This window comes from Taudactylus pleione, unplaced genomic scaffold, assembly GCF_031769625.1.
Source record: "Taudactylus pleione unplaced genomic scaffold, aTauple2 ptg000073l, whole genome shotgun sequence".
Lineage (NCBI taxonomy): Eukaryota > Metazoa > Chordata > Amphibia > Anura > Myobatrachidae > Taudactylus > Taudactylus pleione.
In genome coordinates this window covers 3,051,876-3,078,371 of record NW_028284475.1, presented here as the reverse complement: position 1 = coordinate 3,078,371, position 26,496 = coordinate 3,051,876, and the positions used below count along the sequence as shown (strand labels likewise).

The following is a 26,496-nucleotide window of genomic DNA, read 5'->3' as shown; positions in this document are numbered from 1 at the left end:
GCGAAAGAGGGAAGGGAGCAGTCAGAACAGAGGAGAGATCACAGAGCAAGGAACTAGGGGTGCTGTTGCCATACATATGTATGAAATTGGCTGACTGCTATTCTACACTGGGTGTCACAAGTTTATTTTACAAGTATTCCCTACTGCTGTTGGTATAACTTATGTTTCTGCATTGGTAAAAGATGTATGATTAAGCTGTCTTTAAGTAAAAGCATTGTCATTTATTTTAGAACGTGAATTATTTCAGTATTCTTTATAACAAGTAAGGTTTGTAAGTAATCCAGAACACATTGCATTATCAATAGTGATTCTACTACAGTATAGATACACCAGTAGCTCCCAAAAAGAAATTGATTAGGTGCAAATAACAATCTTATTCTCTTGTACACAGCAGACATATTTATGAGGCAGCAACAGGGAAAAAAAAAAAAAAAAGGTTTAGTGCTATATTAAAAAGCAATAAATTATATAGAAGGAAATAATTGCAATTAAAAAACAGATACACTTCTCTTCCCTTGTGTGCAGGGATCATATACTGTACAACCATATCAGTTATGTCACTACGGTATAGGAGTCCTGTAACTGTACGGGAGAGGATTCATAGCTACAACAAATGTTTTTAAATAGTCACATTAACATTTAAATAATGAAATACTTTTTGGCACATAAGCACCTAACGTTTATTCTTAGGTGTGTGCAACATAAGCCAACCTTTGTCTCTGATTAGTAATTAGGGGTAGTTGTAATGTACAGATAAAGGAGTATATGTTTGCAAGCATAATTATTTTTATTGTCTTTAAAATCTGTTTGTTAAAAAGAAATATAATCACTTCCATATGGACATCTCATTTTTATGCACAAATAATATTTTATAACACTCACTATAAGCAGGTAAACAGTTATTGGGGAGGGGGGGCTCAGTGCCAAGTGATTTGGGACAACACAATAATGCAAACCAGATTCTTATACTTTATGGTCTCTTCCGTCACACGTCTCCCTAAAATCACATGCCCCCATCCCCTGTATATGGGTCATAATGTATGGCAAGCACACAATGGAGAAACCTCCTTCTCAGATGCCTAGATGAAGTCATAACTCTGACTCAGCTCACTCATCAAGAAGCAGCCAATGGGAGAGACCGTGAGATGGATCAGCCTCCTCTGCTCCGTGGCTTCCTGCTTCAGACTATCGCTTTTTAGGATTGACCTCAGCATAGATAACGGATGATGTGTCCTAGATGGGAATTACACCACAAATGTAAGATTAAACAAGCGCTGCTCTGTGCAGCATAGACATAATTGTTACATACGCCATGGCGAAGTCTAGATGTGCACAGTCTGTATTATATTACTATGTCCAGCCAATAGCTTTGTCTACTATTTTAATAGCAAAAACTTTTATATAGTAAAGCCATCATATTATTACTACTTGTTGTACACTAAATGTTAATGCATCTTGGGTCTTACGTCCAGCTTCCTATAATTCCTAAGACATCAGAATTCAGTGACGTTGACTTGGCCCTTGATCTGGTCTCCGAGACGTGCGCAGGGTCGACGCCAAATGCAGTTCGCCAATGTTCTAGATCTGCACATGCATCCCAGTTACACAGCACGTGCGTCTCAATGGTTAGTACAGATTTGGATGCAGTCTGGGAGTGGCCAAGCAGTTACAGGTGTTGTGGGCATGTCACTGACAGCAGCTGCATCCAAAGATGCTCAGCCACTCACACAGGAGGCCAAAGGTCAGATGGGAAAACTGCACTCTCCATCGGGCAAGTTTTGATGGTGCATCCAATGGTTTAAAGCCGCACCAAGACGCAAATGCACCATCGCAAGATGCAGAGAGTGGGGGTCTCGGGGTCAATAATAATATCAGCCATGGCTTCAGCATAAGACAACAGCCTCCTGTGGCCTAACCTTATCCCTCCCCCTGACCCTAATACTTGCCTACTCCATCTGTCAAGAACTCATACAGTTAGGATGTCGCTGTCTGTATTGCAACCATTAGCACTAACTGTCAGGGCTACAGCCCCTAGACAGTGCTCAGTCTTACCGACAACCTCACTCAATCCTGTCTTTACTCAAATAATCTAGTAGAAAACCTAAAGCAAAGAGAAAATAGAACTATTCAGCCCTGATATCTATGTCCCAGATCTGAAAACATTGGAGCCCATGTGTCTACAAAAATCCAATGAATACTCACATTACCGCTCCAAGCTGATGAACATGAAAGAAAAAGAGTACAATTATTAATATGTTAATGTGCCCAACATTGCATAAATAGACCAATAGGCAACATACAAGACAAGAAAGGCAAAATAAAATCATGACACTCAAGCAACATAAATAGCAAGAAATTATTGTATAGAGAAAAACAATGTTCTGTATGACAGCGCTCCCATCCCCTACACCAGGAGGAAGCTGGCATTGTGAGAGTTCCACAGACTGACTACTCATTCACTGAACTTGTGACTCCACTCAATGTACTTGGGGGGAGGTTAGGCACCCCTAAGGGAGGGTTAGGGGGTAGAATTAGGTTATAACATACTTATCTTTTGACGATCAGGATTTTCACACTTGCCAGGTTGCTGCTGTCACGATTTGAACCTACTACACCTCCCAAAACCCCTTCTCCGTTATACTGTAACAACCATTTCTTGTAAATATATTTGGGTTTGAGATCATAAACAAATGAATACTACCAACCTTTAGGTTTAAATTGAATCCTGCTGTAACATAGATCATCGTCCAGTGGGGGGCTTGTGTTACCTGCGGTGACGGAACAGTATTACATACAGCCACACAATTATAAAGGCTGAGCGAGAGACAAGTCACAACACTTCTTACACAACTGATTATTAAGTGAAAGCAAGAAAAAGAAATATATAGATCATGTATCAAACCTTGGGGAGAGAGTGAAATTTGTAAACACAGCCTGTATGTAACATGACTAGATATCATCCCATACAGGTTCCCATATATAATAAATATGATCCTCTGAATGATAAAAGGAACAAGATGAGGAAAACCCAAAAAAATGATTTTAGGGAAAGACAGGAAGCAGAATCTTCAGAGAAGATCTTAGAGAAGATATTAGGAATACATGAGGAAATGGGGGGGGTGGGGGGGGGGGTCTTGTGAATGATTTGATCTTGACCCCTTTCTTTTCTCAAAGGATCAGAGGAAAGATGTCAAAATATTTAATAGTACATATGTCCCATCTGACTTGGAAAAGCAAATTCTGTGTAAGGGTTTAAAATATGCACCCACATACTCTGCAAAATCTTTTGCTTTGTTTGTGGATTTGCAAAAATTCCTAAGGTGGTTTTTCCATAAAGAGAATAAAGAAAGGGATATGAATATCACTTTGAAATTTTTTTATTTATTTTTCTTCCCCTTCAGTGTAAATCCACATTTAATCCAGTGGGAAGCAGAGGGAGTCATGTGGAGACATATGGTAGAATTGTATTAGAAGATTTAAAGAAAGTGTAAAGGGAAAAAAGAATTTGGGGCACAAAGTCAAACACAACGAGAAAAAAAATATTAAAAAAAATGAAATACTAATGAGCCTATAGAGGGGGGGGGGAAAGAATATCTGTCATGATTACCATAAAATATGAAAGGAAAGCAAGGGATTTATTGTTGGATGGGAACACCTATGCAGCCCTTAAAAGAAATCTGATGGAGAACATTAAAAATTACTCTTTTGTAGACGAATACTTCTGTAAATGTAATGGAAAAAGAAGAATTCTTAAAGATCCAAAATTAGCCATAATTTACGGTTTACCATAAGAGCATAGAAGACCATCCCTTGAGACCCAATGTAGCAGGTGTAGGGTCTGTTACCTACAACAAATTATACTTTCACCTACAGCCTATTGCCTGTAAAAATAGAGCATACTTTAAAGATACAGTGGATATAATAAACTAAAGGAGGTGAAGTGGGAGGAAGTGGATATCTTGGTAACAGCTGACATAGGGTCCTTGTATACTATTATCCAGCATGATAGGGGGACACCAAGTCGCCAAACATGCACTGATTAAGGAATCTATAGGTGAAAATCTCCAATCCTTCATATTGGAGGGGATATCTTTCGTCCTGAAAATTTTTTTTATTTTTTGTGGATACACACTATGTATAGTGGTCTGGGATGGCAATGGGCACAAGGTTTGCCCCGAGTCTCGTGAATTTTTTCATGAATTTGTGGGTGGAGTCTCACGTGTGGTGCAAACATGGGGCGAACCTCGTTCTCTATTACCGCTATATAGATGAGTGTTTATATGGAGAGGTGGTAATGAAATGGCAAGAAAAACTTGCGGATAATTACTATGGTATTGTCCTAATTTTCTCAAGTGAATGTTCAGTACATTTTCTTGACTTAACAATTTACATCGAAGAGGCACAAAAGAAACTTCAGTAAACCAACCAACCATACTAATAAAGGAGTTGCTATCATCCGAACTGGCTGAGAGGGATACCAGGTAGCCAGTTCCGACGTATTAAAAGAAATTGTACAAAGGATGCTGTCTACAACGAACAAGTAGGTAATAAAAAAAATCAATTTCTGGATATGATAAAAAACAATCTCAAAAAAATATTGTAAGTATCAGAGATTGATAGAGAAATTACTGGCTGGGGAGAAAAAAAATATAATTTGAAAAAACACCAAAGGGGGATTTTTCATGCTCATTAGTGACTACTTAGAATGGTGTGAATTCTCCTATAATTATAAGAAAAACTTTGGTAATTGATAGGTTTTTCTGATCCAATTTCTTTCAAAATTGGATCTCCTTTTATAATTCCCCAAAGGGCCCTCAATATAAAGAATATGCTAGTAAGAAGTGCGATACCCCCTTCACAGGGAATGAACCCTAGAATCAAATTTAAGAGTTTTTTTTTTCAATGTGGACTGTAAAAATTGTAAGCCCTATGAATATAGTAAAACAGAAAACATTCCAAATTCAATTAAAAAAAAAAAAAAAAACAACCTGTAGTAGTGCAAATGTTGTCTAATATAATGTAAATGTATGAAGCAGTATGTGGGAAGGACAAGCAGACCGTTTAAAGTTAGAATGGGAGAGCATATTCAGAATGTTCGTAGGATTAGAAAGTCATCATATGTCCACCCACTTTAAAGCTAAACATAACTGCTCAGTAAATGACATTAGCTTTAAAGCTATTGAACAAATAAAAGTTAATTGGAGACAAAGACACAAAACTCTAGGGTTAAACAGCAAGTTCGAATGAAAATTGTTTCTGTAAGAGCTAATAGGAGGTATCAAGGTGTTTTTTGTACATTTTTCCTGTAAAACATATTAAAGTGTTTAAAACTGTAGATTAAATAGAGAAACCTTTGAGTAATCTAAATGAAATTCTTAAAATTTTTTGATATTTTGTATTCGAGTATATTTTGCTTTGGTTGATCTTATGGTAAATTTTTTTAAATAGGGTGTTTTTCTTTAAGGGTAATGCCAACATACAGTATGTGTTTTATATGTGAACCCAGAATGAGCATACTGGATCTCAGGAGCACTATAAATAATCTTAGCAAACCGTATCCACTTGAGCCTTGATAAAGATCCATTACTGGATTGAAACGCGTTGGCAGCAGGAGAATCCGGTATTTGCTTTTGACGATTTATCCATCACATATTTTAAAAAGGAGAGCAGAGTGATCTGCATTTTATGGGAACAAGCGATCCCTTTTTTGAGAGCAAGGGTGAGCTGTACATCACAAATAGAATAAGATCTGTTGGGGTTTACAGAAGTCTCCGTATACTAAACATCAGAGAGACGCCCCATGTAGACGTGTGATTCAGCCGAGCTGGTATAATATAGTATGGGATAGCCGGAGACCCGAAAGAAAGGTAGCTGAGGAGAATAGAGCCCTCATGAATACATCTGAGGGGGGTTTTCTGAACGAGTAAGACTCTGCTAGATGAAATCCATCTACACAGCATTTTTTGCCTTCGTGGGTCCGGTGAGCTACCTGGTTATTTCATTCATTGTTTGCTCTCAATATTTGCATTGCTTAACATTGTTTTAAAGTGAGAACGTCATTTTTTTGGCTATATTAGAAATGGTTTATTTTGGATACAAGTACTCAATTTTTGGTATTTTAGAAATTTGAGAGAAAACCTTAACATGACTGATTTATATTGGAAAATAGTGATAACTATCCCAATTGGATATATAGTATGGACATTTGGAACTAAGTTTTATAAGGAGGTACATGAGACTATCATTCTTTCGGTTTAATTTTTTTGTTTTTGTTTTGTTTTTTTTATTTGGAAAAAGGTCTTTCCCTTCCATTGTTGAAAAAGAGAAATCTTATCAAAAACAATTTTTTGGGACTTAAAAATTTATAGTATTAACGGAAGAAGCTCTATTTTGAAGAATTTCATATTCTTTGTATTATGTGCAATTCTTGTACTTTATGTATAATTTTTAATAAGAAATCAAACGATATATCAGCAGCGCGCCATTTTGCACTAATAGTTTTTTATAGTGTTGTCTGGAGCATTTGGGTTATATGCTATTTGGTGCAAAGGAGCTGCAGCTGAGAAGCGCATCATAGAAAATATATATATTAGTGTAGGAGCTGACTGGTTGGTACTTTCCCTCGCAGCTTTGATGCATCTCCCCAATGTAAAGTGCCAGGATAATCAAACTGCTGTCAAAAAAATTAAATTTTCACAGCATAACCCAAACCCACCTACATGGGCAGGATATATACACCTCAGTATCCTAGTGTCAAAGTGCAGCAAATTGTGTACCACAGGCTTTGCTACACCAAGTGTCCCACCATGCAGCGTTGCACTTAATCTGACTTCATATCAACTACTACTGGTGGAGCGTCTAAGCCGAGCCATGCCATATGGGACAATGCAACACAGAACATACCTGTACCGCCACCTCTGCTGAAGTGATGAATTACTACAGTCTATATCGTTGGACTTTACAGTTTCAAATGAGTAACTTTGACAACATTTGACTAACAAATAAAGCGCAGCGCTGTATTGTGGGTTCTTTAATACTTGCTGTGGGGAGGTCTAACAGGAAAATAGGATTTTGGTACTTACCAGTAAAATCCCTTTCTCAGATTCCACAGGGGACACTGGAGTATAGATCAGTGTATGAGGGGGAATGGGCACTTTAAATTTAAGAGGGGTATTCAAGATGGGAGTGAAAAGTCAGTGCTGGACTTTTTGCTCCACATCGGAGCTTTTCCTGGGATAAAGCATCGGGCGCGCACCCGCTTTATCCCAGTATTCAATTAAAAATCAGTGAACACAGGACCCGGCGAATTGGGAGGAACAAACAAAAATTGGGAATTTGTAGGACCCCCTAAACCTGTCCAGACATGAGGAGGGATCACTATGGGTTCCCCCGTTTTTGCCTGCAAAAGAAAGTCGGGGTTATAAATAGCTGCGTCAGGTGTTTTTTTATCCCCAGACATTGAAGTTATGCATAAGAGCACTTTTGTTTTTGTTTTGTTTAGGGGTCCCATCAAATTTGGGGTAAGCATTTTTTTTTTTTTTAAGTCCCTAAAATGACTAAGATTCTGCAAAAAAATGCACCTGCCGCTAGCACCTGCATTCTCAAACACACCTGCCGCCCTGAAGCTAATCCGCTAATTTAATAATTCTTTGAAACTTTTTTTAAACCCCATAATTAGTTAATTTTGGGGTGTGCCGATTTTTTATCATTTTTTTTGACAGTTCTTTTAAAATGACATTAGCAGGGGTGCAGGCTAATTTTTTTAAGCCTACATCTTTAAACCCCAATTCCGCACCTTTTTTCCACCATATAAAACATGGTGAAAACTTATCCCAGTTTTTTTTTCAAAACATTTCGAACCTGCAAAAAGTCTTTGAAATTGAATATGGGGATAATTGAAACATGTGAAAATGACATCAACGGCGATAATTTATATCAGATTCTGACTTTTTGCAGCCTAATTGAATATTCCCCTAAACTTGGATGACTCCTCCCCTCCCCCTCTATCCCCCAGAAGCCCCGGTTAGGGAAATTGAGCCAGAGGAGACAGAAACAGAATTAGAAGTCAAACTGAGAAGGAATCGTACCACAAGGACGGCAAAAGCTGAATAGAAAGCACAGAACATAGTGCATACAATGAATGTAAAACAGAACACAATGGCAGGTAAGGAAGAGTTGGGAGGGTGTCCAGTGTCCTCTTTGGAGAAAGATTTTACTGGCAAGTACCAAAATCCTATTTTCTCCTTCACCCACCAGGAGACACTGGGGACGTCCCAAAGTTAGCCTCACCTTCGTGGGAGAGTCCTGAGTAACCTGCAAAAAAATCCTGCGACCAAAAGTAGATTGAGGCCACAAAGGTATAAACACAATAGAAACAAAAATGCAGACCATGTGGTCGCATGGCAAAAACAGTTGCTGAGGCACCAAGACAGGTAGCCCAAGAAGCACCCACCACATGAGTGGAATGCATGGGAAGAGGGGAAGAGGGGAAAAAAAAAAAAAAAAAAAAAAGCCAGTGGAGGCCAGACACCTAACACCACACACCTGCAGATGGACAAACAGATCATCTGGTCCTTCCATGTAGAAGCAGGCCAAACGTGCTAGCAGCAATCAAAGACCACAAAGAAAGACTTCCACAATGCTGCTGTACGGGACGCAAGTCCAAAGAAACTGCACCACATCCAAGAAGAGGGACAGCAGAGAGTCATCCGACCACACCAGGCTGAAATTACCATAGGCAGGAAGACATGGAGTTCCTCACAGACATCATGAAAAGTGAGAGATTGAGGCCGACGAGAGGACTCCCAACCCACCTTGCCAAAACCATGACCAAGAGGAGTACCAACTTCCGAAAGAGGTTTCAAGTCCACATCCTAAAAAAGGCTCATGCAGAAAGGACTGGAGGAACAGACATGTAGGCTGGACAAACAGGGGCAGTATACAGAGAACATCCCTGAAGAAAATGTTTGAATTTGAAGGAACAAGGCTAGGCAGCGCTGACAGACTGACAATACAGAGACCTGGACCATGAGAAAACCGAGGTGTAGTCCAGCGTCCATGCCCAGAAGAAGGAGACAGGACAAGGGGAAACAGTGTTGGGAAAACCACTGCTTGCACACCAGGTCACATAAGATTACCAGATGCGATGATAAAAAGTTAATAGCGTGCGAGTATAGAACACGGTGGGAACCACAGAGTGCACGAACCATGCTATGACTAAAGATAGCATCCTCAGCCACACCAATAAATGTATCCGCTGTAAGACTGGGTAAACAAAAAAGAACTTAAACAGGGAGGTCCAGGCAAAGAGGTGGTAGCCAGGGATCCTCAACAAGGAGCAGTAGGAGATCTAGGAACCAATCCAAACAAGGCCAGTTCGGAGCCATCAGGAAAACCATGCCACTCTTGCATGAAACAAAGGGAAACCAGGAATAAGCACAAGATCTTACCTCCAAGTCACTGTCAAAGCGTCTCCCACCTCTGCACTCTGATCCCAAGTCCTGAAGCAGTACCAAGAAATCCAATGATTCTGCCAGGAGGCAGAAATCCATGTCTGGTCTGCTCCATGTTCTGACTAGCTTGTGGGAAACAGTCGAGTGAAGAGCCCATTCTCCAGGATGAAGATCCTGATGACAGAAAAAACCTCCCAGTTTTACACTGACGAACACCATAGAGATTGTCTTCACATGGAACTCTGTCCAAAGAATGCAACTCACCTGTTGCATAGCCATACAGCTGAGCATCCCTTCTAGGAGGCAGGAGTGAGTGACTGCAGCAGCCTTGTCCCACTGGACTTGAAGAGGCCGACCCTCAAGACGGGAGGCAACTTCCAGAAGAGCGTTGAAAATTGCACAGAGTTCCAACACATTAATCAGTTGCGTTGACTTGTGAAGCTACCATCGACCCCTAGTAGTGGTTGTTACAAACAACTGACAAACACCTAGAGTCAGGCAAGGTGTATCCCTCTAGCAAGGAAGGAAAACCATGGACACATCTGTACCACAGAAGACAATGGATATAACTCCTTAAGTAGATATCCACGCAATACATAATTGGAAGACCAGGTCTATCCAACCTAGAAGGATAGAGAATCAGCTGGAAACAAACTAACATAATATATGTAGTGGTTTATGTACACTAGGTTAGAGCGATGGTATTGAAGATAAGTACGCTCGTAAGGTGCAGAGCCTAACTGATATGAAAGGAGGTACCTTACAGGCACAGATGTCTACCAGTATAGCTGTTGAGGTATGAGTGCTATATTGCACCGTGCGCTTGTCTCTTAAATGGTTTGAGACTAGAGCACCTGCCTAGAAAAGTAGAGAAATCCCTTACCTGCGAGCAACCAGGGACCACCTGTCCTTTATGTAGACACTTACTGACTCTTGTTCAATGTTACCAATATAGTCATGCAGGTAGAGTACCAATAGTTTCCGTAGGTCATCTTGAGACCTTACACTACAGAGTGGTCCTTAGACAAGAGTTGCATCAGTAAAGGCCTTGCCCTGTGTAAAAAGAGCTAGCAGAGTTGTTAGTGGAGACATTTGTGGTTACGCCAAGAAACCACAGTCTTTGACTCTCAGAATGATAACACAAAACTAGAATTCTTCATGTACTCACATGGGATGAGAAGGACTTAAAGGAATCAGTTCAGAGGAGAAAACAGACCGTGCTATCTTGAATTAGAATTTATATATATTTAACAGGAGTATGGAGACCCCCACCAAAAGACAGCGAAAATATACCTTAATGCGTGTGGAGAGAGCAAGCTCATCTATCATCTCCTTGTTTTAAATCCAAATTACCACACGTATGCTAAGTATTGGTTCTATATGTGTGTTACGGTTACGAAAGAGATACAGCATTATTTTCAGCTGTAATGATGGCCTATTATGCACTAAAAGCATAAGCATTGTTATTCCAGACTGAAATGTTGGTATGAGCTGTAGAAAGAAACTTCAATAACAGGGATCCTAAATGGTGAAGACTGGTAAGAATTTTTTTACCTCCTTTGATACGACTGTTGAAATATAGACTCACCCCAGATGGGACCTGTACCCACAATTGCTGGCCTCAGATAACCATAGATAGTGTTAAGCTGAATTGTCAGTTATCTGCAAGCAATATTGAATTGTAGACACCTTAATAGCTGAGAAATTTGCTCCTACTGAAACGCAGATATATTTGCCTCTGCCTGTGAATGACCACCTCAGCAATGCCTACTGTACTTCTAGATAGAGGTTCTGACTGTGTACAGCTCAATGCCTATGTACCAGATATACCTTCTATCAGGTATACACACAGCATTATTCTGTAACTTATACAGGCATAGTTGACAGACATTCAAGGTAACTGACAGATTACTCAATCTGCAGAGCTTTCAGTGGTCAAAGTGACAAACCTCTGTATAAGGCTGCGGCTTGTCCCTCCCTGTGCTAGTGTCAGGGTGACTGGGACCCAGACATGAACTCTAATAGCGGCGGCGGGTCCCAAGATGTGTAGAGGGGCCATACTGGCAACTGAACCCATGATCACAGCCAGGGACGGATTAAGGACTGTGGGGGCCCCTATTACATTCCCTTTATGCAGTGCACCCAGGAGTGTTGCCCCTTATGCAGTGCCCCCTATAGTTATACCCCAAGTAGTGTTCCCAATAGTAATGCCGCCTGTATAAATACCCCCAGTAGTCATGCCCCGTGTGTGCCCAATAGTAATGCCCTCAGTAGTAATACCCCTGTAGTTGTACCCCCTGTTGTAGTGGCACCAGTAGTAATGCCCCCTGTGGTAATGTCCCCCGAGTAATGCCCCCCAGTAGTAATGTCCCACTCCCTCCCCCCCCCCCCCCTCCCCCCGAGTAGTGTACACCCAGCAGTGGAAAAGCCGCTTGCGCTAAAAAGAGAGAAAAAAAAAAAAAAATTCACACTTCCTTAAGCCCTGCTCTAGACTCCGGCTCTGGCTGCCGCTGCGGGGAGGGAGCCAGGCGCCCGCTGGTTACAATCTCAGCGGGCGCCTGGTGTCTCCGTACGGCACTGGGGTTAGGTGTTCGGAGGAGGCGGAACTGGTTCCGTCTACTCCGGTTCACTTTAACCCCGATGGCTTGGTGTGGGGGCCCTTCAGGTGTGGAGGCCCAGGGACGATCACCCCTCCTTTAATCCGGCCCTGATCACAGCAATGCTAACCACTAAATATCTGTGCTGCCTTCCATAATATTAGTGAGTACTGATTAATATTTAATCAAAGACTCCTGCAGCCATCGTACCCTGGCTTTTTGAATCTCAAAGTGAGAGCATTTGCCGTCACTGGCTAGGCAGGCTCCCCTGACCTACTTATACACATAAAACACATGCATGCATGTATATGTATATATATATATATATATATATATATATATATATATATATATATATATATATATATATATATATATATTTTTTTTTTTTTTTTTTTCACAAAAGATTATATTACATTCAGCAAACTGTCATGTGAAATAACTCACTGTGAATAGACCCGTCTCCAACAGTGATTGATACAGCCAGCAATGTAGCAAATAAAGGGGTGAAGCCACCATGGGTGTAGCCGCCTCAGGGGGCCCAGACCTCTTGTAACCCCTCAGGAACATCCCCAAGCCTGGGAAGGACTAATGTTACCTCCTGTCCCTAGTGCATACCGTAAGACTGAAAAGGGGATAACAGCCTTTTTACTTTCTCAGGAATACCAAGGGTTAACGGGGCTTCCAGGTAATACAATGTTGCCAGCTGCCTTGCTTGTTGCCTGCAGCTGATTGGGTGCCCTAAGGGTGGGAAACCCAGATCTAGAATGTTACCCTGGATCTGCAGAAGGGGTGATACAGCTCCTGCATAGGCTGAGAAGGGAGCAGATCCAGCATGGAGTGCTGGGAAGGAGAGCATGCGTGAGGCATTGGCCGGTGTGTGCAGCAGCCGCTCAGCGTGAAGCCTGTTCTTTCCGCATCAACAGTGAGTGACATATATGCAGCCGAACCAAAGACTCGGGAGACAGAGCAAACAGCTGCTTGCAGCCGGAACAGCACAACAGCACTATCCCTGCGGCGGGAGACCTGCCAAAGTGGCCGAAGCAGCCCTGAGACCTGCTGGGCAGCGGTGGTCCAGGCAACTGCTGGGAAGACCGGCATCAGGCCGTCCCGTGAAGCTGCGAAAAGGAGCCATACCGAGACTGTCGGACTCAGGTAAGACAATCACCCCTGTTGCCAATGGACATCCCCATAGTGGCATAAGTAGGAACACAGGTCACCTGAATAATACCCTGCCGGGTATAGGCTTTAACCACAACAGCAGTCTGGACAAAATACATAGTGCTGGTAATCCAAAATTACTCTTGTTTGATGTGCTACTGAGATTCCATACCAGCCTAGCCAGTAGGATTCCCTGTCACCCTGGACAAATCACTGAATTCAGTGCTTCAACCATAGCCTGGGAGGAACAGTAGAAGGGAATAGCGCCACCTTGTGTCAGTAACATTGTAGGCTTGACTTTTCCCAATCTCTATTCCTTGAAATAGATATAACACTACTACATGTTCACGTCAGATCAAAGGAGACTATTTGTCACGCAATTAATCGTCCCACCATTTATTGCCCAGTTGGGAAGTAAACAGTGTGAATTGCCATAAAGCTCAGCAATTCCTTTGCAAATCACGAACTCACACCCTCACGGGACCAAATTCCCCTAATCAATTCTACTGCAGTCTAAGGAAATTATTGGCAACGCACATAGAACTTAATCCCAGTGATCTGTTGCCTCATTCCTCGAAACTGATCGTTATTTAAATGTGTTGTGGTGAATTAACCAGCCTTTGAGTCCCTCAGTAATCCCTGGGTGCTCCTAGACCTATAGTGTTCATCATCAGAAGTTTCAAAACAAGACTTCTGCCTCTCAAAGAACCCAACAAGAACTGTCCATTCACATGTGAAATCCCAGTTCGTACCAACCTGCATTACAACCTACCCGGGGAGTTACACTTTAACTCTCCTTACTGGGAGAAGGCATGGGCAAAGAGCATAACTCTTAGCTCGTAATAAACTTGCGCTGTAGTGCAAGTCACCGAAGGAAAGGCGGAGACTGCTCCTCTTCCGGGAGTAGTAATAGCCACTGAACCTAAGCCCCACCCCCTCACCACCAGGAAAAGAGACCCTACCCTAACTCCGGCCGGTCCGAACCAGCAACAAACTAACCCCTTCTGCAAATAACTTCACCTCTTGCTAGTACTGCTCTTAGAGCAGGGATGGGGAACCTCAGGCCTGGGGGCCATATAAGGCCCCCGGAATAATTTGGTCTGGCCCTCTGAGATTTTTTTCTGCTGGCCTCATCTGGCACCATGCAGCCAGAATCTACGCAGCAGTGCCACCTGGAGAGTCCTTAAAACGCTTCAGACAGTCACACCGCTGCCCTTAAAGCTCCCCGGATCATCCTCTGGATTCTCCAGGCATTGCTGTAATTACCGGCGATTGTGGTATTGCCTCCATGTGACATCAGAGGGGACATGGTCTGCAAATACGGTTATACACCCCCACCCCTGCCTTCGAGGGAGACTGCCGATAGGGACCGTGAACCATATGCATGGTAGGTCCACCCCCTCTTAAACACTAGCGCTTAGGTGTAGGAAAAGGTTTTCTATGCCGGGATTAGAACCCAGGGATCCTAAAAACAAGGACCAAGTTGGCTGCATTAGCCTGCTAAGCTATTACAGCTCAGCTACACAGTGTAAGCTGGGGAGGGTTGAGGGGCTGCAGATCTATCTCAGTCTCCTGCTAATCAGGGGGGGGGGGGGAAAGAGATTTATACTTACCATTGCTGGCTATCAGGTCTGTGGCTAGGCATAGGGTATCATGGACACAGCTTCTATAGTATGCTGCGGCGTGTCCCTCCCTGAGCTACTGCCAAGGTGCCTGTGACCCAGACACTCTTGGCGGCGGGTTTCCCGATGCCTTAATGTAGCAAGCTGACAGAAGCAGTTCTCTGTCAGCCTGTCCTCAATGCTTTGTGAAAACAATAAAATAAAGTTAATATAAAGAAAAATACTACATGTGGGCTGGAGCTCAGTCCTATGTAACCGCTCTCCAGTGTCCCCTGGTGGTTGGAGGAGAAAAGTAGAACCCTGTACTCACCACTAACAAAAACAGTAGGAAATACAGGTTAGAAAGGGTGGACAGCAAACTTAGTGGCTCAGGCAAATGATTGAAAGTGGATTCATGTAGGTCAGGGCCAACACAACAAAGGCAGCATTACCACCACTATCTCTAACAACATTGGTGAGGTCAATGCAACAGTAGGTAGAGTCACAAAAACCAGCAGGCATTTTAAGGAGCGATATACCATACAGGGAGCATCACAGAAGCCATTTTACAGTACAGAAAACATTATAGAGACCACCATATAATACAGGGAGCATTCCAGTTACAGAGTAATTTTGTGATTAAATACAATAGAGGATATAGTACTGAATGCCACACAACAGACCACAGACTATTCTTGAGACCTCATACAATACAGGGAGTGTTCTTGTGACCACCATAAAAATAGTAGGTGCTTTCCAGGGACTGTGTTAAGAAACCCCCCAGGAATGCACCAGAATCACAAGAGCACTAGATGTAGCAGTGTAATACAAGGAGATCTCATTGCAGAAAACTCAGACAAACTTGGGTTAAAAACAACAGAGTCCAGAACCATGACTATCAGGACAAACAGAGTCTGGAGTAATGATGCAAATGGCAGTAGGCATAACAAGCTATGTCAGGTATAGCAGTATACACAAACACATGAACTTATCTTATAAAATGCAGACGAGCTTGACAAGAAAATCCAGAAAACTTGACTAGCAGCTAAACACACAACCACTACACATCAGGCCAGGAACCAGCAATGACTGCTGGCCTCAGGCAGACTAAATAACCACCTGACAGGTGTAGTCCATGCTTGCTAATTAATCAATCAATCAATCAATCAATCACCTGATCTCCAGCAATGTCCAAACAGCAGCACCTCTGGCAGGAACCAGAACTGCAGTTCACTATATCAAAAGGGTCTGGTGACCTCTGCTGGTGAGAAAGCATAAAGCAAGGACAATTGCAAAACAGACTGCCATCCAATGCAGAGAGCATTCTTGCCATTGCCAAACAACATGGAGAGCATCCCACTGATGGCTATATAACATAAAGAACATCCTACTGACGGTCTCACAATATCATACAATCATTATTACACAACCCCTCCTAAAAATAACCCCTTTGAGTATTCACATGAAAGTATTCATTTGAAATCTATACAATAAGAAAGCAACTCAGTGACAACCATACAATACAGAAATATCTCAGTAAATGCCATGCAATGCAGATACCATCCCAGTAATCACCTGCAATACAGATAACATCCTAGTGTACCACCATACAATGCAGAGTGTATCCTCCTAGTGACCACATTACAGTACAATATCAGCCCTTCATCATTACTTAACTCATCCTCAAAAAATATTCAGCTTTTCAACATAAAAAGCAATTCAACATGGTAACCCATTTATAACACGTATTCCCATTAATTAACCCCACATCGTTAATGACTTAAATTCATATTCATTAACCCCCAAATGAACTCCTGCAGTCTGCACCTTAATTAACTTCTTTAAAAGCATTAACCACTCCACCGTCTTCAGAATGCTTTTCCTCATTTGTGGGGCAAGTGGGTCCTGCCATGGAGTGTGAAGGGGACATCAGAGCACATGAAGGGGCCGTGTACTGCAGCAATAGGCTGCACAAAGTGTCCCTGACTAATGACTCATAGTAAAGGAGATAACATAAACCCATATAGATTCACTATTTAATTTTCAGGGTAATTTCATAATTTGGCCTTGGTATAGGGACAAGAGGTGCTGGCATTCGCCTTACAGGTGGAAAGTGAACAGTCCTTCCCAAAAAATCCTGTAATCATGTGGCATGAAAAACACACACACGGGACACCGACTGTCTAAATACCGGTGCCGGAATTCCAACAGCAGTCAGGATCCAGAACCCATCACAAAGGTAAGTATGGGGGTTAGATTTAGGGGTTAGTGTTAGGCACTAGGGGGAGGGTTAGGGTTAGGCACTAGGGTGGAGGGTTAGGGTTAGGCACCAGGGAGGGAGGGTTAGGGAACTTACCTCTTAGAGTCGGAATTGTGACTGTCGGGATGCCGCTATCAGTATTTTAACAGCTGGCTTACCGACAGCCGGCATCCCATATCCAACCCAATTTACTAAAGCTTCTAATTTGCAAAAAGAAACCGAGACAGGGTTCCACCGGCAATGGCAGCAGACCAGGCCAGTGCAGAATATCCCCGTCACCTACACATTGCAGTGACCGGCTCCTTTCTGAGCCCCTCTCCCTGCGTGTGATTTTTAGTACATTCGGGTGAATGTTAATTTTTTATTGCCGCAAATGCGATAATTAGTAAATATGGCCCAATATATAACAGAATGTAGTTTATAATCATCTTGTTTTGAGGGGACCTGAGTGCCTCATACCTGTACACTCTTTTCTTAATTGTTATACTTAATACTAGTAAAAGAACCCAACATATGCCGGGTCACCATGGTACAGTATGCTACGTCTCACTACGTTCCGCCACGCTACGATTACCCGTTCCAGGATCAGCGTTCCTCCTCCTTGGTAAAGCTTGACAGGTCATGTTTTCAGGATTTTTTTCTGTTTTAGGTGGGATAATTCCCAGGAGAATAAATGCACTCAACTGTGCATGATTACAGAAGTCCAGAAAACATGAACTCTTGAGGGTTCTTGAGGACTGGAGTTGAAAATATGTGGTATTGGCTTATAAACAAAGAATTCATACTCACCGTTAGGTAAGTGTTTCAGGTCAATGTAGGTGACGTTTTCTTCCGGTGAGGGGTTTGTGTCATTGGTGACTGTACAAAAGATTACACATAGCCATTAGCAACACAATGATCACGTCTTAGTGAAAGATACATACTGTATAAGCCAAACAAATACTGCAAAATGCAGATACAAATATCATACCCTACTGCATGGCTTAATGTTACCCCTCCACCACCAGCCTACCACCCTCTGCATGGGCTTTGATTACCGAGCCCCTCGTTTCTCCATGCTGACCTCATGGCCTCTGGTTATCATACCACTTTGGCTCAGCTCACTGTGTCTTCAGCATGGCATCCTCACCCGCTAGCCCTGCCCTCCATGGATCTGGCTGCTGCCTGTAACCTCTGGACCGAGGGAGATCCTATGCCTGCTCCAGCAGCCTCATTGGGGCATGGTGGCTTCTGCCATAGGGGTATTGCTTCTGGTCTGCATCTGCAGTCTGTCTCCAAGCTGCTGGGGTATACAGCAATATGGCAACTCCATCTGCAGTCTGTTAGACTATGCCTTTTTATCTTCCATATACCTACACCTCCGCGGCCTGTTCCACATCCAGGCCTCACCAACATCTAGGCCTAACCACCATCCAGGCCTCACCAACATCTAGGCCTCACCACCATCAAGGTTTCACCAACATCTAGGCTTTACCACCATCCAGGCCTCACCAACATCTAGGCCTCACCACGTCCAAATCTCCGTCACCGCTATTTCCCACCCTCCTCCATGCCTGACTGTACTATCTAATTCTCTCGGCCCGTAACTCGGACATCCTAGCTTCCACCTCCTCAGGATTAGCACAGAGCCCTCTCTGCTGATGGCTGACTTTCCATCATGGCTCCTGGTCTACTGTGACCCCCATCGAGGCCTAAACTTCTCTTCTCCGCAGATGGCCCTATAACTAGCATATTGCTTTAATTGCTCCTATTGCATCTCTACCCCATCACCTTAGAATATAAGCTCTCATGGGCAGGGTCCTCCACCTTACATCTCACACCTGTCCACCATCTTCCCCGCATGTCCCTGTCATGCCTTATCCTGTATTAATTTGATCCTGTGTGCGTTATGGTCAAGCTTATCTTATCCTGCACTGCTGTATTACTTATGCCTGTCATACCCGTCTTCCATGTCCCAGGCAGAATTATTCTGTCCGCCTTGTGATCAGATTGAGTTTGCATCCATTAATTTTCCTCCACCTGCTAGTATTTGTTATTATGTCATTTTGTTGCCTTGTGCACCCCTGTCCCTCACCTTCCCTGCGGGGTAATAGAATGTATTGTAACCTATGCCATCGTTAGCTGTATTGCACTTGCGCTCTGTAAGTCGGCCATGTTTTTATGCCCCCACCCTCCCTGTACGGTGCTGCACACACTTTCGGGCGCCTTATAAATAAAAGAGAATAATAATACTAGTTACCTGCTGCTGTGTTTCCTGGAGCTTTTTTATTTCTACATTTCCAGACAAGGAGGACGGTGATGAGGATTATCACCACCCCAGCTCCAGTTATGGCCCCCAGAACTATAAGCAGCGGGAAACCTCTCTCTATAGGAAAACAACACAGAGATAGTGTATTAGTTGTCTCTGTCCTGCGTCTGTGTATTAGTCATTTTATATCGTGCTCTTATGCAATAGAGAGATTTATAGTAATGACGGGGAGTAGAGAATAAGCAGCAGGGAGGAATGATGTTCAGAGTCTAAGGGGTGAGATGTATCAAGCCTTAGAGAGAGATAAAGTGGAGAAGTTGCCCATAACAACCAGTGTCTAAGGGGTAAATTTACTAAGCTCGAATGACATGGAATGGGGCAAAATCGGCCGTGAACTGCATATTCGGAATTTACTAAAGGCTAAACTCTGCCAACTTTGCTCCATTCGATGTCTAAATCTGGGCCGAGAACACCCGCAAAATTAGACGGTAACATGTTTTTGGACACATACACCATCCGTACAACCCGACAGCTTTTTATCATAGAGAGCAATAGGACCTTCAAATTTACTAAGGATTCGTATTGTCATCACGGCCGATATATAGTGCAAATCGGCAGCAAAAGATGCCAATACGAACCCCGAATAGAAATCTCAAATAGAACATCTTTTTCTATTCGCGATTTACATCTCAACATACTTACCCATCACTGACAACTTCATTCTGGCTGGCACAGATGCATGGACAGTTCAGTGAGATCCGTCTGTGCCTCGGTGTGAAAACCTGTGTATAATTGTAAAAAAAAAATGGGGTAATGCTTTGGCTGGGGGACCTGGTGAAAGTGGAGCCAGGGGAGGCTGTGGCATTACCCCCCCTAGAAAAAGTTTGGTGCTGGTTATGAAAGTTACAGGGGAACCCTACAAAAAAAATGTCCCTGTATTTCCATAACCAGGTCCGGCTCAGAGCCCAGTGCTGGTTGCACTAAATACAGGGGACCCCTACGTCATTGTCCCCTGTATTTCGGCAACCAGGGCTGGTTCTATATAGCCTGGTGCTGGTTGTGCTTAATACAAGCAGTGGCAAACGCAGGATTTCCAAAGGGGGGTTTCCAAATACTTAAATTTAGGCCTGTCAATGAAGAGGGCAGAATTAGTACTTAACCAGCTTTAATAAGCGTTATACAAAGTGTATTGTGTGTCATGATTCCAGCATATACAGGACCAGTGATCACCGCCTGAGCTGAACGTATTTATTTTTGATGTGGTCACCATTCCAGACTATTGGAGCAAGTCCGGGAGCCTGGAGGAGCAGCAGAAGAACCTAGCAATGCCCTAGACATACTGTATATGTACATAGCAGTGCATCTCTAACAGTGCATGTTTTCCAGATCTCTTAGTTGGTGCACAGGTTATTACTGGCTGATACATGTTAAAAGATCCACAGGTGGTGCTAATTATTTCATTTGTGACACTGAGAAGAACATGCAGCACTAGTAACAATCTATTGTGGTCATGGTGTGGGCTGGGGAGGGGGGTTTCCAGGCAGACGGAAACCCCCCCTGCGTTTGCCTATGACAAGGGACCCCTATGTAGTTTGACCGATGTATTTAGCACAACCAGTACTGGGTCTTCAAAGCCCGGTGCTGGTTGTTCTTTTCTGGAGGGGCCATGCCATTTGTTTTTATTGTTACACAGGTTTTTATTTTTTAAAATATAGAAGCACAGACTGATCTCACTGATCTGTCCGTGCTTCTGTGGTTTTCTTTTGTACACCCAGAGGCATGTATCACGGATCTCCTTGATCCGTGCTTCTGTGGTTTTCTTTTGTACACCCAGAGGCATGTATCACGGATCTCCTTGATCCGTGCTTCTGTGGTTTTCTTTTGTACACACAGAGGCATGTATCACGGATCTCCTTGATCCGTGCTTCTGTGGTTTTCTTTTGTACACCCAGAGGCATGTATCACGGATCTCCTTGATCCGTGCTTCTGTGGTTTTCTTTTGTACACCCAGAGGCATGTATCACGGATCTCCTTGATCCGTGCTTCTGTGGTTTTCTTTTGTACACCCAGAGGCATGTATCACGGATCTCCTTGATCCGTGCTTCTGTGATTTTCTTTTGTACACACAGAGGCATGTATCACGGATCTCCTTGATCCGTGCTTCTGTGGTTTTCTTTTGTACACCCAGAGGCATGTATCACGGATCTCCTTGATCCGTGCTTCTGTGGTTTTCTTTTGTACACCCAGAGGCATGTATCACGGATCTCCCTGATCCGTGCTTCTGTGGTTTTCTTTTGTACACCCAGAGGCATGTATCACGGATCTCCTTGATCCGTGCTTCTGTGGTTTTCTTTTGTACACCCAGAGGCATGTATCACGGATCTCCTTGATCCGTGCTTCTGTGGTTTTCTTTTGTACACCCAGAGGCATGTATCACGGATCTCCCTGATCCGTGCTTCTGTGGTTTTCTTTTGTACACCCAGAGGCATGTATCACGGATCTCCTTGATCCGTGCTTCTGTGGTTTTCTTTTGTACACCCAGAGGCATGTATCACGGATCTCCTTGATCCGTGCTTCTGTGATTTTCTTTTGTACACACAGAGGCATGTATCACGGATCTCCTTGATCCGTGCTTCTGTGGTTTTCTTTTGTACACCCAGAGGCATGTATCACGGATCTCCTTGATCCGTGCTTCTGTGGTTTTCTTTTGTACACACAGAGGCATGTATCACGGATCTCCCTGATCCGTGCTTCTGTGGTTTTCTTTTGTACACCCAGAGGCATGTATCACGGATCTCCCTGATCCGGGCTTCTGTTCATTCGAGTTACCCAAAATCAAACGCTAAATACAAATGAATAATACGAATGATATCGACTGCATACACCATCGAACAACACGAATGACAGCAACTTGGCAGCTTGGTTAAGTCAGTAGTCTGTTCGAAAAATGAAACACATGAATACGGACGATGTCATCTAAGATTGATCTCGGATGACATCGAATAGAAATCGTCAGCTTTGTAAATGAACCCCTAACTGTCATGTATCTAGCACAGCCTGTAATATGACAGGCAGAAGCTGATTGGTTGCTTTGGGAAACGTTTACACTTCAGCTCTTTCCAAGATTTGATAAATCTCCCCCATGCCTAATAGAACACAGCATAGTGGCACAATAGTAGTGCTGGGATTATTACTTTGTATCCCAACCAGAACTTATCTGTGTGGAGTTAGGATGTGCTCCCAAGTTTGCATAGGGTTCCACCCACACTTCAAAAATATTCTGGCAGGTTAATTGGCTGCTGACTTAAATGGACTCTAGGGTGACTATGTGGAAATAATTTGAAGAAACTATTGTACAAAACGAATTATTGTTTGTGTGATCAATTATCTTTTCAGCGTATAAGAAATGACATGCTCTATGTGACTATGGCCCTGATTCAGACTTGAGAATAGAGTGAGATATCTCTCTCAACCGGGTCGATGGTGGCCCACAGCGCATGCGCACGACGGAACTGGAGCTGTCGATGTTGAGTGACAGCTTGCCCCGTTTGGTGGGCGGGCCGGGGGGGGGTGGCTGCCCACACGGAGGCGTTCTCATGAGAACGCCTGCCATTTGGGGGCAGCCCCACTGATATCACAAGTGATGTCAGTGGAGAGTTTCCGGCTCTGTGCAGGTCTCATGTACACTACATTGCACTTTGTTGTGTACTGTGCACAGATATAAAGTATAACTAACCTGCAGAGTGTATAATGTGCCCCCATCAGCGGCGGATTGGGCCACTGGGAGCATGGGACAGTTCCCACTGGGCCAGGCCCTTGCCCACCTCAGTGACTTGACACAGTCCCTGACTTTCCCTCTGCCTGCGTGTTCAGCAGGGCGCAAGCATGTACGACCCAGGTATGGGACCATCTTCCCCTTCTGGAAGAATATTTTTTGGTTGAATGAAGTGCAGCATGCGTGACAGCACACTGCAGTACTGAGAGGCAGAGGGAGAGGCAGAGAAAGAAGAGCAGCCAAAAGGTACAGAATAAGGTAAGTGACTCTGGACTGGAGCCGGAGGCATGTAGACAGATGGAGAGACACTGGGGTCTGGAGTGAAAGGAGCGGACAGGAGCTGGAGAGACATGGTGGGGCTGGAGTGACAGAAGGAAGCTATAGCTGTACAGACACTGGAGGGGTCTGGAGAGACAGAAGGGACTGGAGCTGAAAAGACACTGGGGGGCAGACATGACAGAAAGGGGCTGAAGCTGGAGAGACACTGGGGGGATGGAGAGATAGAGGGGTCCAGTACAATGTCCAATACCAACATCAACCGCACCTCTCCTCTTTACCCTACCTTAAGGGCAGCATCTATAATATCAAAGAGAAAAACAAATAGGTGGTGCAGATAGTGTACTATGGTAAAAGTACAATGAGCTACACAGAATAAATCATACGTACAGCAGAAAAGGTAAATACTGCCATATCAGGGGCAAACAAGCCTGTTTATCCTCTAGATCAGAGGTTCTCAAACTCGGTCCTCAGGACCCCACACAGGTCATGTTTTCCAGGTCACCCAGCAGGAGCACAGGTGTAGTCATTATTCACTGACACATTTTAAAAGATCCACAGGTGGAGCTAATTATTTCACCTGTGTTTCTGTGAGGAGACCTGGAAAACGTGCACTGTTTGGGGTCCTGAGGGCCGAGTTTGAGAACCTGTGCTCTAGATGTACTTTCTATTAACAGGCTTGTTAGCAAAATAAGCAAGAAGGGCTGCAGTGCCCCAACCCCCTCCACAGGCTCCACCCCCTCAACAGACCCACCCCCGTTAGCGCTGCTTCCAGAAATTTCCCGGGCTTGATATTCATCCCACTTCAACTCTGTGTCCCATCATGCAGCCAGTGATGAACTAGAAATTCTATGAGGAAGACCTTTGCCACCTATTACCACAAAGTACAGAGACTACTGTAATGGTGGATTCCTGTGGGGATAAGCTAATATAGTGGTATGATGATATTAGCAACACTGATGAGGGTGATGATGAGGATGATAATGCCATGTGAATATGATTAACAATACTGTTAGCTACCTTAAAGCCATTGGTAGCTTTGTTTGTGTGGCCCAAACAAACCAAGCACTTTAGCAACAAAAGTGGGAGTCTTTGACACTGAAGTGCTTGGTTTGTTAAACTGTACATGTCCTTTTTAATATACAACATAAGGGGGGGGGCAGGACAATTACATTGTGCATCACTTCTCACTTTTCATACTGTCCTGTGCTTGTGACCTCACCTCTGCCTTGTATAATGGCAAGAACAAAATCATTTGATCACACACCTGATTTGCATTAAATGCCATCTGTGTTAACTTTTTGCTTTGTATTACACAGAATATATCAAACTAATGGGTGCTGAACAGGTCTAAAAACTAAACTAGTTCAAATAATTATCCACATGGACATAGGCAGATTTACTTATGCTTCTGGCTGCACATAACTTTGTTATAGTGACATGAAGTTATACATGTGATAAGGTGTCACAAGTTGTTATAGTACAGAACTCCATTGTACTAGCATGTGATGCCTGATCATGAGTCATGTAGCATATCACAAAAAGGCCATGTGTATGTTTAGCTGGAACGATAATTAATTGAGGACACATCTGTATCTCTCTCCAATAGTCCCATTTATGGCAGCCCTGATTTGGAATCAAAAGGTGGTTTGGACTTCTCTATTTGGGGCCTGGTCTGTGTCAATATTACTGTGGCTCAGTGGACAAAGTTCTATTCACTTTGTGTCCTGATGTTGCCCTATGTAATGCTGGGGAGTACACAGACATATGATATCAGTATCACACACTCACCTATCTGTATAGATAACATGTTGCTCCTCTTTGTCAGTCTGCGGGAGGGAGATCTCACATCACAGCGATATTCCCCAGAATCCTCTCCCTTAGCTGACGTTACTGTGTATGTAGCAGATGTATGGAAATCCCGCACTTGCTGCTGATCTCTGTAGAAAGCAAACTGTAGTCCTGTAGTATCTGTGACCGGGTTACGTGTTGTGTCACAGGTCAGAGTCATCTCATCACCCTCTGTCTCTGATGATGATTTAGCTGTTATTGTTGGAGCAGTAAATGTGACTGAAAGAAATAATAATAACTGGGTACGGTGGGACATGTAGATAGTATACAGCCAGCAAACACTACACAAAGGCGCAGATCTCACGTTTTACTATTGTGCTTTGGTTGTGTGCTGTGCACAAATATATATGTAATCTGCAGAGTGTATAAATGTTTCCCATCATGGAGCTAGTGTGAGTCTGGGGTGCTACCCATGTGTGACCCTCCCCCAGGGTGTACAGTACCCCACTATCTAGGTAGAGAGTCACCACTAAACACTGTATGTGCTCATACTGTATGCTGTATTACTGCCTGTGTTCCTGCTTTATGCTGTGTTACTGCCTGTGTTCCTGCTTTATGCTGTATAACTGTCTGTGTTCCTGCTTTATGCTGTGTTACCGCCTGTGTTCCTGCTTTATGCTGTGTTACTGTCTGTGTTCCTGCTTTATGCTGTGTTACTGCCTGTGCTCCTGCTTTATGCTGTATTACTGCCTGTGTTCCTGCTTTATGCTGTGTTGCCTGTGTTCCTGTTTTATGCTGTGTTACTGCCTGTGTTCCTGCTATATGCTGTGTTGCCTGTGTTCCTGCTTTATGCTGTGTTACTGCCTGTATTCCTGCTTTATGCTGTGTTACCGCCTGTGTTCCTGCTTTATGCTGTATTACTGCCTGTGTTCCTGCTTTATGCTGTGTTACTGCCTGTGTTCCTGCTTTATGCTGTATAACTGTCTGTGTTCCTGCTTTATGCTGTGTTACCGCCTGTGTTCCTGCTTTATGCTGTGTTACCGTCTGTGTTCCTGCTTTATGCTGTGTTACTGCCTGTGTTCCTGCTTTATGCTGTGTTGCCTGTGTTCCTGTTTTATGCTGTGTTACTGCCTGTGTTAATGCTATATGCTGTGTTGTCTGTGTTCCTGCTTTATGCTGTGTTACTGCCTGTATTCCTGCTTTATGCTGTGTTACCGCCTGTGTTCCTGCTTTATGCTGTGTTCCCGCCTGTGTTCCTGCTTTATGCTGTGTTACTGCCTGTGTTCCTGCTTTATGCTGTATAACTGTCTGTGTTCCTGCTTTATGCTGTGTTAC

General features: G+C 43.4%; 1 pseudogene across 1 annotated transcript in view; it reads right to left on the bottom strand.

Moving 5' to 3' along the window:
• Positions 1 to 494: 494 nt before the first annotated feature.
• The window catches only part of LOC148532530 (platelet endothelial cell adhesion molecule-like), an 81,602-nt pseudogene continuing 55,600 nt past the window's right edge, over positions 495 to 26,496 (bottom strand). Inside the window, exons 9-14 of the transcript XR_015877705.1 lie at positions 25,162 to 25,440; positions 19,311 to 19,436; positions 17,861 to 17,929; positions 2,706 to 2,768; positions 2,203 to 2,216; positions 495 to 1,233 (exon numbers count right to left, since the gene is read on the bottom strand). The product of XR_015877705.1 is annotated as a platelet endothelial cell adhesion molecule-like (transcript). The remainder of the gene's footprint in view (positions 1,234 to 2,202; positions 2,217 to 2,705; positions 2,769 to 17,860; positions 17,930 to 19,310; positions 19,437 to 25,161; positions 25,441 to 26,496) is intronic.